This window comes from Dermacentor albipictus, chromosome 1 (assembly GCF_038994185.2).
Source record: "Dermacentor albipictus isolate Rhodes 1998 colony chromosome 1, USDA_Dalb.pri_finalv2, whole genome shotgun sequence".
Lineage (NCBI taxonomy): Eukaryota > Metazoa > Arthropoda > Arachnida > Ixodida > Ixodidae > Dermacentor > Dermacentor albipictus.
This window is the reverse complement of record NC_091821.1, coordinates 150654640-150671817: the sequence shown is the minus strand read 5'-3', so window position 1 is coordinate 150671817 and position 17178 is coordinate 150654640. Positions and strand designations below refer to the sequence as shown.

General features: G+C 44.5%; 2 long non-coding RNA genes across 3 annotated transcripts in view; one reads left to right on the top strand and one right to left on the bottom strand.

Annotated features, from left to right (window-relative positions):
* Positions 1 to 9730, bottom strand: part of LOC135902991 (uncharacterized) — a 157987-nt gene extending 148257 nt beyond the window's left edge. The window contains exons 1-3 of one of the 2 annotated variants that reach the window (XR_010564683.2): positions 9638 to 9730; positions 3276 to 3386; positions 3061 to 3190 (exon numbers count right to left, since the gene is read on the bottom strand). This is a non-coding gene — a long non-coding RNA (uncharacterized lncRNA). Of the gene's footprint in view, positions 1 to 3060; positions 3191 to 3275; positions 3387 to 9637 lie in introns of those variants that run through there. The other variant, XR_010564682.1, reaches the window with a different exon arrangement.
* The window catches only part of LOC135898989 (uncharacterized), a 125955-nt gene extending 111473 nt beyond the window's left edge, over positions 1 to 14482 (top strand). Inside the window, exons 2-4 of the long non-coding RNA XR_011509075.1 lie at positions 14 to 109; positions 11571 to 11728; positions 14332 to 14482. This is a non-coding gene — a long non-coding RNA (uncharacterized lncRNA). The remainder of the gene's footprint in view (positions 1 to 13; positions 110 to 11570; positions 11729 to 14331) is intronic.
* The last annotated feature ends 2696 nt before the right edge of the window (positions 14483 to 17178 follow it).

Sequence of the window (17178 nt, the reverse complement as noted above, 5' to 3'; positions counted from 1 at the left end):
TTCTTTTTTTCAGTAGCGTTAAAGCTTTCCCTGCGTTAAATCCTGGCCCGGATAATGAAATAGCAGAGCGAAGAACTCATCATCATCGGACTCGACTGCTTACTTTCAGGTAAGCACGCGTGTTCATTATGTATTCATTAGCTAGACATATAAAAAAAGCACGATAGGGTAACGAAACACGTTACTACAGTTCTTCCTCCAATAACACCTGCGGAATTGATCCCGGTCGTGGCGACCGCCTTTCGATAGGGGAGATATGCAAAAAGTCTCGTTCACGCAGATTTACGTGCGTCAGGGTGTCAATCCGGGGTCCTCTGTTAAGGCGTGCCTCGTAATCAGATCGTGGTTCTGGCACGTAAGACCCCAGAATATAACTTTGTTTAAACAGAGAATTCATGCAGCAGAAGCGATAAGTTGCTTACGCGCTCCTTGGCCATTTTCTCGAAAACTGAAAATGCGTTTACATTGTTAGGAGAAATTTCTGATGATCTCTTAATATCGTATTCAATCTAATTGTTTAATCTTGACTTGCACGTCCGTACTCAATGTTTTACTAATTATCCTTGCCTTTCTTTGCTTGCTTAGTTCCTCTCTCTTTCTCTGCTGCTATGGATTCTGCGTGAGTGAAGGCGTGGATAGAGTTAATTATCCAAGAAATGTGTCTTGCTTGGCACGAAGTGTTTCATGTCTGAGTAAATATCCAAAGCTAAACTAATAAAAAAAGAGTGGGAGATATTTCTTTTGCAATAGTTCAAGGGTTTACTCAGCGGACTGTGTAGAACATAAGTCTGCAAACTACGACCCATGGTAGGGATCCGGCCCGCGGAGACATCGCGACTGGCGCGTGGCCGCTGGCGGTTTCTTCCATGTTTCTTCCAGCAAAGCCTCCACAATGACTGCGCCTGAAAGCGAGGTTTTTCCACGACACCTCATGCAATTGTGCTTTTTTCTGAGAGCCGGCTTCCCTTCATTTACAAGTTCACGCCCCAACGCCACCTCGTCTAAGGCAGCGTCGACAAATCGAGAACCTGGTGCGACAATCGCGTAAGGAATGCCTAATGCTTCGATTGCCCTGTCCGAACCGCAACTTCAGAAGGCGGGCCGAAGCTATCATGAATACGCCCAGGCGCGCTGCATGGGCCGAGAGAGTTTTAGCCAGCTTTTCGCCCGCGAAACTACAGCATGTATAAACTATATATAACATCAAGCTCCTTTCTTCAGCATGCTGCGAGCTTCAGCCCGCGGCATGCGTTGTACGATAATTAGTGAGGATATCTTTAAAGAATTACATAATACTGTGTCTGTCTACATTCTAGGGGCAAAGCAACATCTGTTACTTTTGATGTTGGTAGAGCGACAGGTCCGGACATAAAAAAAGGACTCGTAAGGCAAATAATGAAAGCTACAGAAGTTGGTAGATTTTGAAATCTGATGCGTTTTGACTACATGGTTCAACAGCAGGTCCTCTGGGAAGGAGCGTATGAGGGGGGGAGGTACCCCTCTCCCGAAATTTCTGTTCACCAAGATGCCACACCCCTCTTCCTTCACGAGGGTTGCAATGTGGGCTTGTTGGTAATGCATCGTCAAGGGGAGTATGGTAGCGCGATTCAAAGACGGGACAAGAGAAGACACAAAGGGACACACACAGCGCTCAAATGCACCAACCCCCGCCCCCCCCCCCCGCCTCCTTACCTCCAGAAGAAGTTCCTGGTCCACCTCCACAAGTTTTTAATTTAGTATTTTGTGTGATTGGACATATTCTACGCAAGCAGCCTCAGACACGTTGACGAAAACCAACACAAAGTACATATGACACCCGAGAGGCTTCATGCAAAAGGGTTCATGAATCAGCGTATGCACTAAGTATAACGTTGTGGTGGTGCATTTGCGCTGCAGAGAAAGGTCACTAAGTGCGAGCCCAATAATAAATGCTGTCTGCTCGAAATATCTGACTTTAATGCATGGCCGTGATAATTGGCGACGCCGGCAGGGAACAAAATGACCCAGCACATTCCTGCGCTCCCCCGCCACCGTCAATGGGCCACTACGTGGTGAAGCGCCTTTCTTGCCCTTTTTTTTTTTGGCCCTCAAGCCACAAGCGCAATTCGATTTGAGAAACATCACCCCTTAATTAGCCTAGTACAAGGACTACAGTAGTCCAGAAGCTACAGAAGTCCAGGACATCCTAATGCACCGCTTACCACCATACTCTTTACGATACATTAGGAAAAGCCATTCTAGGGCGAACATACCCTCTCAGAAAGAGAACGACTGCAGGAGCTGCGCGCGACTACAAGGTCAGAGGATCTCCGCCCAAGATAATTTAATTGAAAGAAGGCAGAGAAGTCGGTCTGAGCTAAGGTGCTCTAGCCTGCTATTCTGCCCAAATCAGCTACTTAGGCATATGCAAACCTTGCTTAAACGCGGGCCTTATCTTTCCACAGGAGCATCCTCAAACAGCTCTTCGTGTAGCGGCTGCCACCCACTGTGCAGATGGTGTTGAGTTCAGTTTATGACATCAGAATGTCAACATTTTTCGCTCTTGCCGACAAGGTGTGCGAAGTCGCAACGCAGTTTTCTGTGCGACCTCTCAGCTGCAAACCCAGTCATCTTAACATGTCGTGGCGGCAATGCTGCATGTGCATCATCTTCCGGTTTTGCAACATATATACCCTACTCGCGACGACATTTCTGGCCTTTGAGACGGCATTTGAGATCACTAGCTGACCTGGTGACCAGCACCCTGACCCCGCGAGACAACGGCGGCCAGATGTGGCATTTTGCCGACACGACAGGGTTGAACCGCTTCTGTGTACATTCCCCTGCCAGCTGGTGCCGATCATCACCTACATGGTCTCCTTTCGACCCGCCATCACTCTACTTGTACTACCGCCATTTCAGTGCGTCGCCGCAGTGGTGTATACAATGTTAAGTGGTACAGCGTGAAGCACAACAGAGGGACATGGAAAGAACGAGCACGAGCGCTTACTGCCAAGTGAAATCTTATTGTTCGTTGGCAAGGGTGTACAAAACCCTTGCACATGGTCGAGAAACGCGCGGAAGGAGCGCTACCAGTGATTTGCAGTCTTCCAGGAGCTCACCAGTCACATATTTTTCATCAATAACGCTATCAGGGAGTTGGACTTCCTAGACGACACGGGAGCAGAATGGAGTATCTTGCCTGCTCATCCTGCGTAGAAGAGTTGTGCACAGATTCTTTATCTAAAAGCTGCCAGTGGGAGAAAAACTAACGTCTAAAGCAGCTGATGACTCACCTTAATCTTGGGCCTAGACGCACGTTTCATTGCATATTTATGGTGGCTGACCAGTTACGCAAGCACTGTGAGCTCATTTCCGGTCTCGCTATGACCTCCTGGTAGGCATTGCTGAAAAGAAGGTGATTGATTCAACAAATGGATCGTTCATCATAGGCAAGCCATCCACCATTGAACCTTTCGCGTTCGCGCTGCGCCACGCAATACTACAAGAGCGGATCAGAAGGTCTCTGGCCCCCAGATGCGGACCTTTCTTGGATCGGCACGACCTTATCTGCCGGTAGCTCCATAGCACGGCGCTGCTGTAAGATGTGGAAGATGGCGGTTGTGCTTCACACTTCCACGGTCTACCAGCAATGAAGTGTGATTCGTTTTCTATGGAGCAAGGGATGAACGCCCATCAAAATACTCAGGGAAATGCAGCCAACGTATGGGGAAAGGTGTCCACTTTGAGAAGTGTGAGTTGGTGGTGCTGTGAATTCGCAAAAGGCCCTGAAGACTTGCATGATAATGAACATTTGAGGAGGTCGCGTGCGTCGCTGACTGACGACAACATTGCATAAGGGTATCTCAAGTTTGATGCTGTGATGAAATAACTGTCTGAACCGGTCTGGGGACTACGTGGAAAAATAGCGCAAGGTACGTAGAATATTGTGTATATTTCTAATTACCTGTATGTACCTTATATTGGCTTATATAATTTAGGGGCGAAGACTTTCTGATTCACCTTCCTACAACGCTTTGCTGATGTTATTCACGAGTACCATCCCTGACAAGTTCTCCAGACTGGACACAACCTGTCTCTCCCAACATCGAGCAAAACGTTATCATCCGAAGGGCGCCTATACACAGGGCGTTTCACGTAACATGAACCAAGTCTTTAAAAAAAAGTGGTAAACTGCGGCAGAATGAAACTAGCGACATATGGTTTGCCGTCATGTGGCGCTCCTTAGAGTTTTATTATATCACGCTTAATTAGTTATTGAACTAATACCAGTTATGCAAGTTTTTTATTAATTACGTTAGGGTCAAGTGCGTTTAGTTGGTTGTACAGAGGATTAAGAAACGACCGATTCAATTCTTTTGTGGCAACGTACATGCTGCGCGGTGATTTTTTTTTTCGGCGTTTAAAGAAAGCCCGTGAAATACAAAATGAAAGCCCGTGACTGCACTCATGCGCTATCATGGAGGAAGAAAAAGTGAGGAGAGACCATCACGTCGCGGAGCCAGCCTTAGTAAGCGAACACTCCGTGAATCCCACACATTTCCTCAGTGGTAGGCCAACACGTGACCTCTTGCGTCGAGATCCCGGAACAACAATCTAGATTTGCTGAGATATTTGGTTCCCAGTAGCTGCGCCAGCAGCTTTTATTTGATGCGCGTTTGTTCGGCTGCCCTGCCATGGCTCTGCCTGCATAGCGGGAACACTAAATTAACCGCGCACGTCGGACTGCGATCACGTGTTGGGCCACTAGGTTTGGCGTCAATCGCGTTGCTCAATGCTCCCTCCTAGCGTGTTTCTTCCTTCATGTTTGCTATCGTATTGCAGCGCTCTCAACTGTGCTTCGCGCGAAAGAAGGATGCACGCGGACCGCTCGTTCATCAAAGACGGCGACCTGTTTTTTCCGCGTGTGGCCGCGGAGTATGCTGACGCACTGTGAAGCCGATGCCTAGAGCCACGGCTGCTAACTTCGCCATGGTCCGCGCGCACGGTTCTTTTGCTCGAAGCACATTTGAGAGCGCTGCAATACGACATCGCATGAGCGCGGTCACGTGGTTTTATTTAATATTTCGCGGGCTTCCCTCAAATGCTGAAAAAAATCATCACGCACCATGTACGCTGCCACTAAAAATTGGATTGGTCATTCCTATAACGTAACAGAACACACTTGGCCCTAAAATGAACATTAAACATTTTGAATAATTGATCTCAGTTAATTAACTAGTTAAGAGGAATATAGATGTATGGATGGACGGATGGATGGATGTTATGAGCGTCCCCTATGGAACGGGGCAGTGGGTTGCGCCACCAAGCTCTTAATTTTACACTGCCTCATGTCTTGCCTTGGTAAAAAAAAGAAAAAACAAACAGGATGAACTCCCGCAACCAAATTTCTTGACTCCCTATTGGGAACTTTGCTTTTGTAGGTGTCCTTTTTTTTTGTCCTTTCCATACTTTTCTTCCACCAATCTTGCAATCGCCTCTTACTAATCTCTACTGCGGACATGTTTACTTTTCCCCTGCTCTCGCTGAACCCAAGGGTTTCAATAAGGCCAGTGGCGCCTAAATCGACCGCTGGGCACATGTCTTCACATTCGAAAAAAACATGCTCCATCGTTTCCCTAGCTTTACCGCAGCATGCACATTGCTGTTTCTTCTTATATCTAGCTTTATAGGTACATGTTCTAAGGCATCCTGATCTCGCTTAGAAAAGTAATGAGCTTCCCTTTGAGTTATGTTTTTCCTATACAGATACCTCAACACTCTCCCAGCCCATTTATTTTCTTCCATATTCCTCAGGTGTTCTTCACACTCAATTTACTGCGAGCTTCCCTCACTTTAAAACTAGTCCAGCCCATATCACCCTGCACAGTTTCATTTGTAGTCTTCCCGTGAGCGCCCAGTGTGAAGCGTCCCACTGACCTTTGGTTCCCATCAAGTCCTGATTGTATCCCTGATTTCAAGCAAACAACCGCATTTCCAAAAATAAGTCCTGGAACCATTACACATTTCCACATACCCCGGAGCACCTTGTACCTATTGTATCCCCATAGTGCTCTGTGCTTCATTATGGCTGCAATTCTCTTCCCCTTTGCTATTAGTTTAATGTATTCATATATCTATTGCCTTCGTTTATCCATATATCAAGGCATTTATATTCATTTACTCGAGGTATTTCCTGGCCCTGTATTGCCACTGCCTGTTCACTGTTTTCATTGAATACCATAACACCCGATTTTCTAACAATAAATTTCAAACCTGAATTTTCGCCTTCCTGTCCACAGATATTAACAAGACGTTGCAAATCACTTTGCTTGTTAGCTAGAAACACAATGTCACCCACATAAAATAAACCTGGAAGCTGCTGCTCTACTGCTGTATTCGCCTGTTTGTATGAGATTAAATCCGACATTACTTCCTTCCAGCGCCCTCTCCATCCTCACCATGTGCATCATAAACAGCAGTGGGGATAAAGGGCACCCCTGCCTCAGTCCCTTGTTGATATCAACTTTCTTCTCGCTCCTCATCCCTTCCCATTCAACGCAAACGGTATTTTCTAGGTAAATCTCTCTCAAAAGCTGTAGACAATCGTCACTTAAGCCTTCCCCTTCCAGAATATCCCACAATATGTTGCGGTCTACGTTGTCATACACTCCTGTAATGCCTAAAACAGCCGCATACAACGGCCTCCTTTCTACTCTTGATATTTCAATACAATGAGTAAGAACAAATAAGTTGTCATCCAAACGCCTACTTATGCTGAAGCCATTCTGAAGCTCTCATAAAATGCCGTTATTCTGTGCCCATGCTCGCAGCTTTAATTTCATTGTCTGCATTGCTAGCCTGTATATTACCTATGTAATGGTCAATGGTCTATACGAGAGAATTCTATCTTTCTTCCTCTTACTTTTATAAATTAAGTTCATTCTATTTGTCGCCAACTGTCTGGTATACGTCTCTCTTTTAAAGTTTTTTCCACTGCTTTTACCAGACCTTCCTTACTTTTTGGTCCTATATAGTTCATTAATCAGCCTAACGGGAACCTCGTCCAGTCCTGTGGCTGTGCGCTTAGGAATTTTCTTTTCGGCTTTCTTCCTATTTAAATATGTCAGCACCAGCTCCTTTTCCATCTGGTTCTCTTTCATGCTGTTTTTTGAGCATAGAAAATATGTTCAAGAGCGCCACGTGGCGGCAAACCATATGTCTTTGGTTTCATCCAGCTGCGGTTAACCACTTTTTTAAAATCCTTGGTTCAAGCTACGTGAAACACCCTGCATACCTTACCTCGCCTCGTTGTCTAGCACCGGAGAAGTTGTGTATAGCCAAGCACAAACTAGAGCATATCATAGAGATCGTGATTGCTCGCCGTCAAGCACTCTTTAGCCCTCTCGCCATCACATGGTGCCCAAGAAGACCTGTTAAGGGGCGCGAGCATCCTCCCATGACAAAGAATTAAAATTTATCGTCATACGAAAAGTCCATTCCACCATTTGATGCCCCCAGGAAATCGGTTCATGAAAGTACACATGCCCATCTTTGGGCCCCTTCCTACATCAAAAGGGTATCATTACCGCGACACGATTCTTGACCGTTACAGAACATTTGCAGTGGTTAGCTTGCGGAGCTCCAAAGATATGTTTATTTATTTATTTATTTACAGTACCCTCAAAAGACCTCACAGGGGTATTACATAAGGGAGGCACACATTATTGCACATCACAAATAACACAAAAACAATAAAATCGCAGGCTTATACAGAAGATACAGTGGCACAAAATGCATCAGGATTTTTCACAGACGCAACGTCTTTCGACAGTTTATTCCAAGGTTTAATAGCTAAAAGCAAAGCGGAAAATTTGAACAAGTTAGTCCTGCAATGGGGTAAGTATACTTTGAATGGGTGATGAGTGCGTTGGAAGATGTATGAAGCAGGGTGAATATGTTCTGGTCGGAAAGTACAAGTGCTGTGGTAGAGTTTGAAGAAGTAATGAAGTAAAGAAATGCGTCTTAGTTGCTGAAGTGTTTGAAGATTCAAAGTGTTTCGAAGGTGTGTAATACTGTCATGTGTGTAGTTGCCTATTATAAAACGAATCACACGCTTCTGTAATGATTCCACTGACTGCGCTAAGTATCCTTGATGCGGATTCAAAATAATAGAGGCATATTCCAGCTGCGGTCTGACTAGAGTGTTGTACACCAGGTGCTTTATGTCAGGCGTAGCCATGTACACTGTTTTACGTACTAGTCCTAGTCTTTTACTCGCCTGACTGGTGATGTATTCTATGTGCTGATTCCATGTTAAGTTAGTTGACATGATGACACGAGGTATTTAAAATAATTTACCGGCTCCATAGCAGCATTGCTGATATTATAAGAAAATGATAATTTCTTGCGACGTGTAGTGAGTGTCATTGCCTTGGTTTTATTAACATTAATGTGCATTAGCCACATGTCACACCATGATGATAATGTAGTCAAATCAGCCTGAAGAGGAAGAGAATCGTTAGGTTCATTAATCTGACGTTACATGATACAATCACCTGCATAAAGAGGAATTTGCGACAAGGTATTATTGGGGAGATCGGTAATGTACAATAGGAATAATAGTGGGCCTAAGGCAGACCCCTGAGGAACTCCAGATTTAACAGCAGTAGAGGAAGAAAAAAATTTATTAAGTAGGACAACTTGCGATCTCTCGGTTAAAAAATTATGAATCCAACTTCAAATGCTTTTATTAAGATTAAACGTTTGAAGTTTTACATGTAGGCGGTGACGAGGAAACTGGTCGTATGCTTTAGAAAAATGTATGAAAACAGCATCAATCTGGCCTAATGAGTGAATAACCGAGTGAATATCTGTGATGAATTTGAAAAGCTGCGTTTCACAGGATTTCCCTCGTTGAAAGCCATGCTGGTTCGGAAAAAGCCGATTGTTATTTACTAAGTGTTGCATGATGTTACTGTAAAAAATGTGCTCAAGGATTTTACATGGTATTGACCTTATTAATATCCGTCAGTAGTTACCGCAGTCGTCGCGATTGATTTGTAGATGGGAATGACGTGTCAGAGTTTCCAGTCATATGACAGGGTACAGACATCTATAGATTGCTGAAGTTACCGGCTCCGACGCCATACGGCAATACGACGCCTTCTGAGTGCCGCCGAATGCTTGAACCTCCTCAAAAGGGGAACGGAATTTGTGCTAATTTTCTAGACCGTATATGATAACTTATTCTTTTTCAGCCTTAGTCTCGTTCGGTTGCGGTGTCGGCTCATTCAGATTTCAGTATCTATCTTTCTCGGTCGCCGGCCTGATCTGAATGGAGTCTTGCGACGGCGAGAACGGTGTGTTGGGTGTCTTACCAGTGCTGTTTCGGCCGGCTAGGGAGCATATAGCTTCAATTGGCAGGCTCAAGACCACCTACAGGGAGAACCTCTCGCTTGCCATGTACATTCAAGGACTTCTCCGCGACCCCCGTCGTTTCGCCTCAGCTTCGTTCATCCCCGCGCAAGCACGCGCGTCTTGCCAAAAGTCTACACGGGCTACTACCACCTGGCTGGCTACAGGCTGTTTAGGAGAGTCCTGGTGGCATGCAATAAATTTCAATGCTTTGGACAAGCAAAGAAACTCTCGGACTCACCATACAAGGTGTGGAGTGTCAGAAACGCCCCAGCAACCACGCCACACAACCGAACGACATATAGAATGTCTCTGCTAACCTTCGCCAAGCTGAAAAAAGAAAAAAAAGAAAGATTTAAAACACATGGTACAAGATACGATTTGAAGACATGCGGTGTTCGGTCACCCGACCTCTCACGACTGAACATTGCAGGTCTTATAATCGCACTTTGCACGGTGGTTTTTAAAATTGCTTCTCTTCGAACAGCTTGGTTAACGTTAGCTGGGACACACGGTATATGCTGAAGGCGCGCAAACACCCGCATACTTTTGACTAAGGCTGTACATTGGGAAACTTGGTGACGCATCTGTGCTGCAGAGGAAAACGATGCAGGAGCATGCCCTGCTATAAGCGCTGTGTCCTTGTGATCTCTGAGTGGATTGCATTACCGCTGTTAGCAGAAGTAAAAAGATTGAGAACACGTTTGCGCCATTTGTTGGTCGTTCATTTTGACAGGGTCAGCATAGCATTGTTGTAGGGCACTTGAGGACAGTGTCGACCAACTTGCTGTCTAGTGTTAATAAGCCTGCAACACTATATGACTGACATAATTAAGTTATTGGCAGAGTAAATTGCTAAAGACTCAGAACGGATTTGCGCAAAGAAGCGAACGAAGCAAGTTGAAAAAGGTCACCGCTTTAATGGCTCTGAATGAGCAAGCATGGTGCAGCTTTGATTGTGACAGCGAAAAATACACGTACCAACTTTCTACGATGCTAATTTGAGAAACGTGATAGAAATATGTCCCGTGTGGTTTGCTGTTCAAATTAAACGTAGCATACAGATTAAGAGCCCTCTCTGCAACGGAGTTGTCTGCAGCCCGCCAGTGGTATGTGAGCTCTGCTGTACGCAGCATGTAGGAGCCTCCAAGCGCCACTTGTTAAAACGCGTATTTAACGAGCACATTGGGAGTTGCCGAAGAGAGCGTTTTAAATAACAGTGGTAATTTTTTTTTAATGTCTTCGGCACCAGCGTAAGTAGGACATTGGGTCAACAGAGTTGGCAGCCATGCTCCTTTCACGCCGCGATCGAGCGACAAGGAAGAGGTGGCGTCAGCCGTGCACCGGACGCCCTAATTGAGCCGCGCCACCGCGTCTCTCGTCGAGTGCCTTTGTGCCTCTCTCGCCAGGGCCACGCGCGCAGCAAGTTGGGACCGGTTAGGCTGTTTCGACCAATTAGTCAGGGAGAGGGCGCCCGGTGCGTACCCGCTCTCTCTTCCAGATTATGCGCGGGCACACGGCGGGAACAGCATGTCATCGATAAAAATGCGCGCGCAATGAAAGAAAACAACAGCCAAAGGAGAGTGGTCTTTTAACGGCGAGGGGCGCACAATGAATCTCTCTCGCGCGAGGCAATAGCCGATCGATCGCATAACAATGAAGCGCCTCGGCGCTAAAAAATGAGAGAAACCAAAAAGAACAGCGTCGACATGATTACAAGAGCGCACAAAGGTTATATCAGAGGACAGGTACAGACAGCTCATAAATATTCGTTTATTGGTAAGCTAAGCAAGAAGCAAAGCCTGCAACAGAGTGAGAGCGAGAGAGAGAGAGAAAGGAGGAATGAAATGCAGGGAGGCTAACCAGACAGAGTTGCTACCCTACACGTGGGGGGATGGGGGAATGAAAGAATAAGATACAGGAGACATCATTGTTTATCGCACTTTCACGTACACCAAGCTACACTGTAAAAAAAAGCTGTTCATTAAAAAAAAATTCTAGACATTTTTTGTACCGCAAAAGAAATTTTTTGTTACGGCTCTATGGTAGAAAGCTGTTAAAAAACTAATTTTTGGTTCTTCTTGATCTCTAGCCTATAAATCGAGTCAGAACTAAAATATAACCGCTTTAAATTATTGTAACTTCATGAAAAACTATGAAATAAAATTTTACAGTCTTCTTTTTTTTTCATACACGCCGTGCTTTGCATATACCGCGCACGACGCACTGTTTGCGGTACTGCTTTGACGCCCCGTGCCATAATCAAGGTGGCTGCTCTTCGAGTCAACGTATGTCGGCACTGCTCCGTTTCTGTTTTTGAAAATCGTAAGAGGTGAGTGGTTTTCTTTTAATGTGCATTACAAACAGTGCACGACATATTCTTTTACCCAATATTTTTCTGTGTGTTCATGACATATAACAAGAGTACAATGTAGCTCGCGAAGAAAATTCTGGCAGACAGTAACAAAATTTAGCAACTGCGTGTTCCGATATTTCAGCATACGTTGCGCTTTGTGAGGTAACGGGGGATTGGGGTACTAAATTTAGCTTTAGTTTTTTGTTGTAGCATACGTAAGTGCTAGCCAGTGGGCTTGACAGATGTATTATTGTATATCCTTGCTTTTTCAGAATGTAGTTTCTTTTTTTGCTGTGGCTACGACAAAAAAAAAAGAAAGGATACGTCAGCTCTTAACAAAGCTCACTCAGCGACGCTAGCTCCTAGCTACCATCAAGTGTTTAGTTTATTGAAGTCACCACAAAGCGCGACTTTTTTTCTGTTGTGTAACATTTTATTTGTTGTGATGCTGGCATATGAACCAGTCGCATATGAGGGCACATGGTATCCAGTATTGATTTTGTTGCTGCGTTTGCTGCAGTTCGAGTGTTTTAGTGCGTTACCGTCGGGAAATGATTTTGCCTGGCCACTGACTACGTCGTTTCATTTTGAAAATAGCGGGAACACTGGACTGCTTGGGTTTGCGTACTTTCTGCGCATTTTAAAAGCACAGCGCGGAGGGGGGCTAGTACCCGAGTCGCGAAGATAGTTTGTCATCACGCTCGTGGCCACGAGGAATTGCTCGCATGTTTTCTGACAGCCTTGCTTCCTGACTCTGACAAAGAATAACGCAACGTACGAATAGTAGACTGCAAACATGAGAAGCAAATGGTCAAAATCTGCATAAATTGAACTTCACTAACAGATTAAGTAAAAAAAAGTAAAAAGGCAGCATGCGTCCGTGCTTCCCCACTTAACTAATACTATACAGTTAACGTATATATGCGTCCACCGCCTTAAATTATCAGGAATGCATTCTACCTTGCGCCATTGTGCTAGACATTGTTAAAAAATAGCTCACGTGTAATATGTTTGCCACTGCGCATTTCGCGACCGGGCGCAAGCGGAACTGAGGCAGGCCGCGCGGGAGGGACTTGGACTTGTCAGCAAGTGCTTACTGTGCGCGCGCGACCGGCTGCCGTATCTTGAAAGCGTTCTGCAGACGGCTCATACCTTTGTGCGTGATGAGTTCTCGCCGCTGTTTGCGTTGAAGAGATATACAGCACGAAGGTCACTTCGCTCGCTGCTGCTGCCGCGCTTGCTCACACCAGCGTTCTGACAGCGAGTGTCCGCGCTCATTGAGTGGGATGTGTCCATGTTTGCCTGTGCGCGCTGACACCATGCTTGTTAATTCGGCTAGTAAGCGAATGTTTCTGAGTTTATACTGCCGATAAAACTGGCATCCTTACTTCGTATAGCTGTGTACTAATTTGCTATCGCAATCGATGCATCGCATTTCGGCGAATTTAGGTGCTACTTTTTTTTAGTTTAAAAAATAAAAAAACGCATGGAGCACATAGCACAACCCGGCCTATTGATATGGATTACATGAAGAAAAGGACTTGAGTGACAGATTGCAATGTTCAGGTTGCTAGTTAAAATGATTCACTGAATAACTTCGTAAGTATTCTATTTGAAGCATATGTACAGATTCCGAAATTGAGGCCAAGAAGTAATCAAGCCGTCGCATTACTTCTCCACTGATTTGCTTCAATTCCGCAATTTCAACATGTGCGCTCAAGTTAATTGCAAGATTAGTTTAGAAGAGTTATAAAAGAGGAAGTCATGAGAGAATGTGCACGTTCGTTTTCGATATCGCTTTCTAACTGGCCGCATGGTTTAAAAAAATGTTTGAACCATAGTTGCACAAACGGTATGTTACTATTGTCATGAATAGGTGACACGCGTGAAAACGGGCAACAAAACGACCAATATAGTGGGAGGGTGGTAATTACACTGTAGCTGAACCGGTGGAGACCAACCTGAGATGTTTTTTTTTTCTTTGTCTTCATTTACTGTTGTTCCTTTAAGATGAAGCAATAATCATTCTGAATTCGTCGCCTTTCGTATGCTTCAGTGTACTTAAAAAAGAAAACCACACATGCCTCAATTAACCTGAGGTTCACACATTTGCTAGCTTAGTGCCTATTCGCAATAATAAAATGAAGCTTGTCAGCGCAATGTTCTGTATAGGCTTCTACATTTTTTAAATAAATAACGACCACCAACATGGAGTTATGTGTGCGTTGTGTGTTTCTGTGTAGGTGTGTTGTGGGTGTGCATGTGCATGCGTGTGTGTTGTACGTGTTGTGTGCGTGGCGGGAGGCCGTGTACAATATGTCCCATGGTGAGTGCTGTTTGTTTCAAAGTGTATAGGGCGCCACTGACTGGCCACGTACTAATATTCTGCAGTTACTGAAACGGAATAGTGGTCTGGCTGCAATAAACGTAATTTGGAAGTGGCCTCCCACTCGGTACTCACATGCGCACACACTGCAGGGCTTTGTTGACCACTCTTTAAAAAAAGTATTGTGCTTCACTGAGTTCTGTACCATCATGCTACTGCCATATGTATATTAAAGCACCACTGTTGTTTTCAGGTCAGTCGCAGCATGGCACCCTGAAAGAGGAACCAAGGTCCAGCACCCAAGCAAGCAGCATGGCCTTGCACCAAAAGTTGTCTCCGTAATCAGGTGTCTTCACGATTGAGTTTTAAAGCGAAAGTGTTCATCACCCTAATGCCGAGGCCAGTTTGAGTTTCTTTTTTATTTCAGCACCAATATGGATTGATATATAAGCTGGCTCACTTCCTACTGTAGTAAGAAGTTCGCTGTTTTTGTTTTGTTTTCATGCGGCCTATTTAGCTGTCAGTATTTCTTGCTTTAAAATAAAACACCTTTCTATTTTTGTACGAGACAAGCTGTAGCCTGGTTCTTCTTCGTAGCATCATTTACCACAGTGTTAGTGCTGCCACGTGCTCTTTGTCACGCATGACTCCATGAAATATCTGGTTCCTTGGTTTACCAAGAAAAAAAAACATCGCGGTGGTTAAGCGGATATAGTGTTGCGCTGCTAAGCACGAAGTCGCCGGATCGGATGCCGCCCGCGGCGGGCGCATCTTGATAGGGTCGAAATACAAAAACGCCCCTGTCCAGTGCATTATGGGTACTTTAAAGATGCCCTGGTGATCAAAATTAGCCCCCCCCCCCCCCCCGCCCAACGGCGTGCCTCATCATAAAATCGTCGTTTTGGCACGTAACACCCCTGAATTCATCCATAGAAAAAAAAAAGCGTTTGAGTGAAATTAGATTAAACATTTTTCGGGTAAGAAGAGTTTTCTTTTTGGCGCTCAGCTACGACGGTTAAACCAATATCTGACTTTTCGCAACCATTTCTTTTTACATCAAAAAAGTATTCGATAATATCTGCATATTGAAAATACAGACATCTCTTCAGTGTGCACTGGACACTGACATAATGCACACCTACCATGATGCCTCATACACACTGCACACCCATCTTGATGGATTGTGTATCGCAAATTTGTGCTTGAATACATGCAGTGACTAATTACAAACAAATTTACTGACAGGCCGGGGGTGTTCCGTAACTTGGCCATCAGTGCCCATTATACACAATGTGCGTATTTATTTACTTCGCTTGCCTTGCTTTGAAAGAGCATGCACTTTTTTCTGTTCAACCTTCTTTACGTACGCGTGCGGTCCATGGCAAACGGAAGCTTATCGATAGCCTGGGAAATTGACTTTTAAGCTGTTATAACACCTAGAGGAAAAGCGATGCAGCTTGTTTTCTGAACCTAGTGCGCATAAGCAGTACTATTAGTATACCTGTTTCCATATTTATCTGTCAAGTGATGCTTTGGTGTAAAATAAAACGAAAATTCATATTCTTCTACAATGTCCTAAATTACAAATTATATTTTACAGCCACTGAGAGAAAAAGTGTGGCCCATATTTAACAGCAGCGCAAGAAAACTGAGTAAAGGAAAAACGGATACACACACGAACGCTACGTCTGGCCTTTGTCTTTTTGAGGTGCAGTTGAATATTTTCAGCTTTGAGCACACAGCGTAATTTTGTTTTCGGACCAGCTGCATATTCACACGGTATTTGTTATTTTATAATGATTATGTGACGCGCGATAGAAAAATCAAACATGACAGAAGCTCACATAAAATGTAGGCTAGAAGTCAGAAAACAGTGGTTGAAAAAGGAATATCGTCTGCAGTCAACGTTTCTACAAAGAAAATTCCCTTCGTGAAGGCGGCAACTGCCCTCTCTAAAAGTTCCCCTGCAAAGCGTTGGCTTCAGCGACTGTCCTGATTTGCCCATTATTCATCACGATAGAAAATTGTCTTTACACATCACACTTCTGCACAGTAGAAAAAAAATGTGAATTAACAAAAAACATAAACAGAAAGCAGAATTCTTTCTTTGCCTCACACACTTTTGTAAAATAAAACAGAAAATATTATAAAAATAAAAAAAATTTTGAAGAAGAAACTGAACTTTTCTTATAATGCAAAACAGAGAACTATCTTTAAACACAATATTTCTCTTAATGTATAACAGAAAGGACTTGTTAAATAACAAAAAAAACGAAATATAGAAAACAGCTTCACAGAAGTGTTCTGGCAAGGCGCTGCCAGAACATTTGTTTTTTAAGGATAAAATTTTTACGGTGTAGGTGTAGCATGTCTGCAGTCGGGTACTCAACTCTCTCGCCTTAAGGTACTGTGCAAGAGCTCGAACGGCTTTCTTGGCTGATGAGCTGTGAGGCCAGGCTCCCAAGACCTTTGCTTCTGTGAAGGGCCTATGGTCAAGTCTATTCTATGTACAGTGAAGAACATGACGTTGGTTACCGAAACGAGAACAGTGATACAGAAGGTGATTGACGGTCTCTTCACACTTGCACTTAGCGCTCATTTGTGAGTCTACCATTGCAATACGTTAGTTGTAGGATTAGCGAATGCTAGTCCGACCCACAGCCGACACAACACTGTTGCGTCCCGCCGTGAAAGGTTTGCTGGTAATTGAAGTTTCAATGACGGGTGAAGACTGTATAATCGACTGTTAGAATTCTGCAGTGTACGCCAATAACTCAACGTGATGGTACGCGCGAGAATGCGAAGCTTTTTTGCAGCGTCTGCTCTCACTAAAGGTATAAGGAGTGTCCGTGCTGCAGCCTGGGCACGTTGGGCAGCGTCATTGGCAGGTGATTACCAACGTTGCCAAAATGTGCCGGCACCCACTGAAAGATTATATCATGTCCTCGTTTAGAAGCGCAATGCAAATTTTGTTGACTTGGGACATCAGGGGCGCTATAACGTAAAGCTATTCCAAACTTTTCTATTCTGATTCTGTAATTAGCCCTCGACCATTGGTTAAAAATTTTTTGAGTGACTACCCACTGCGCCTCTCTGTTAC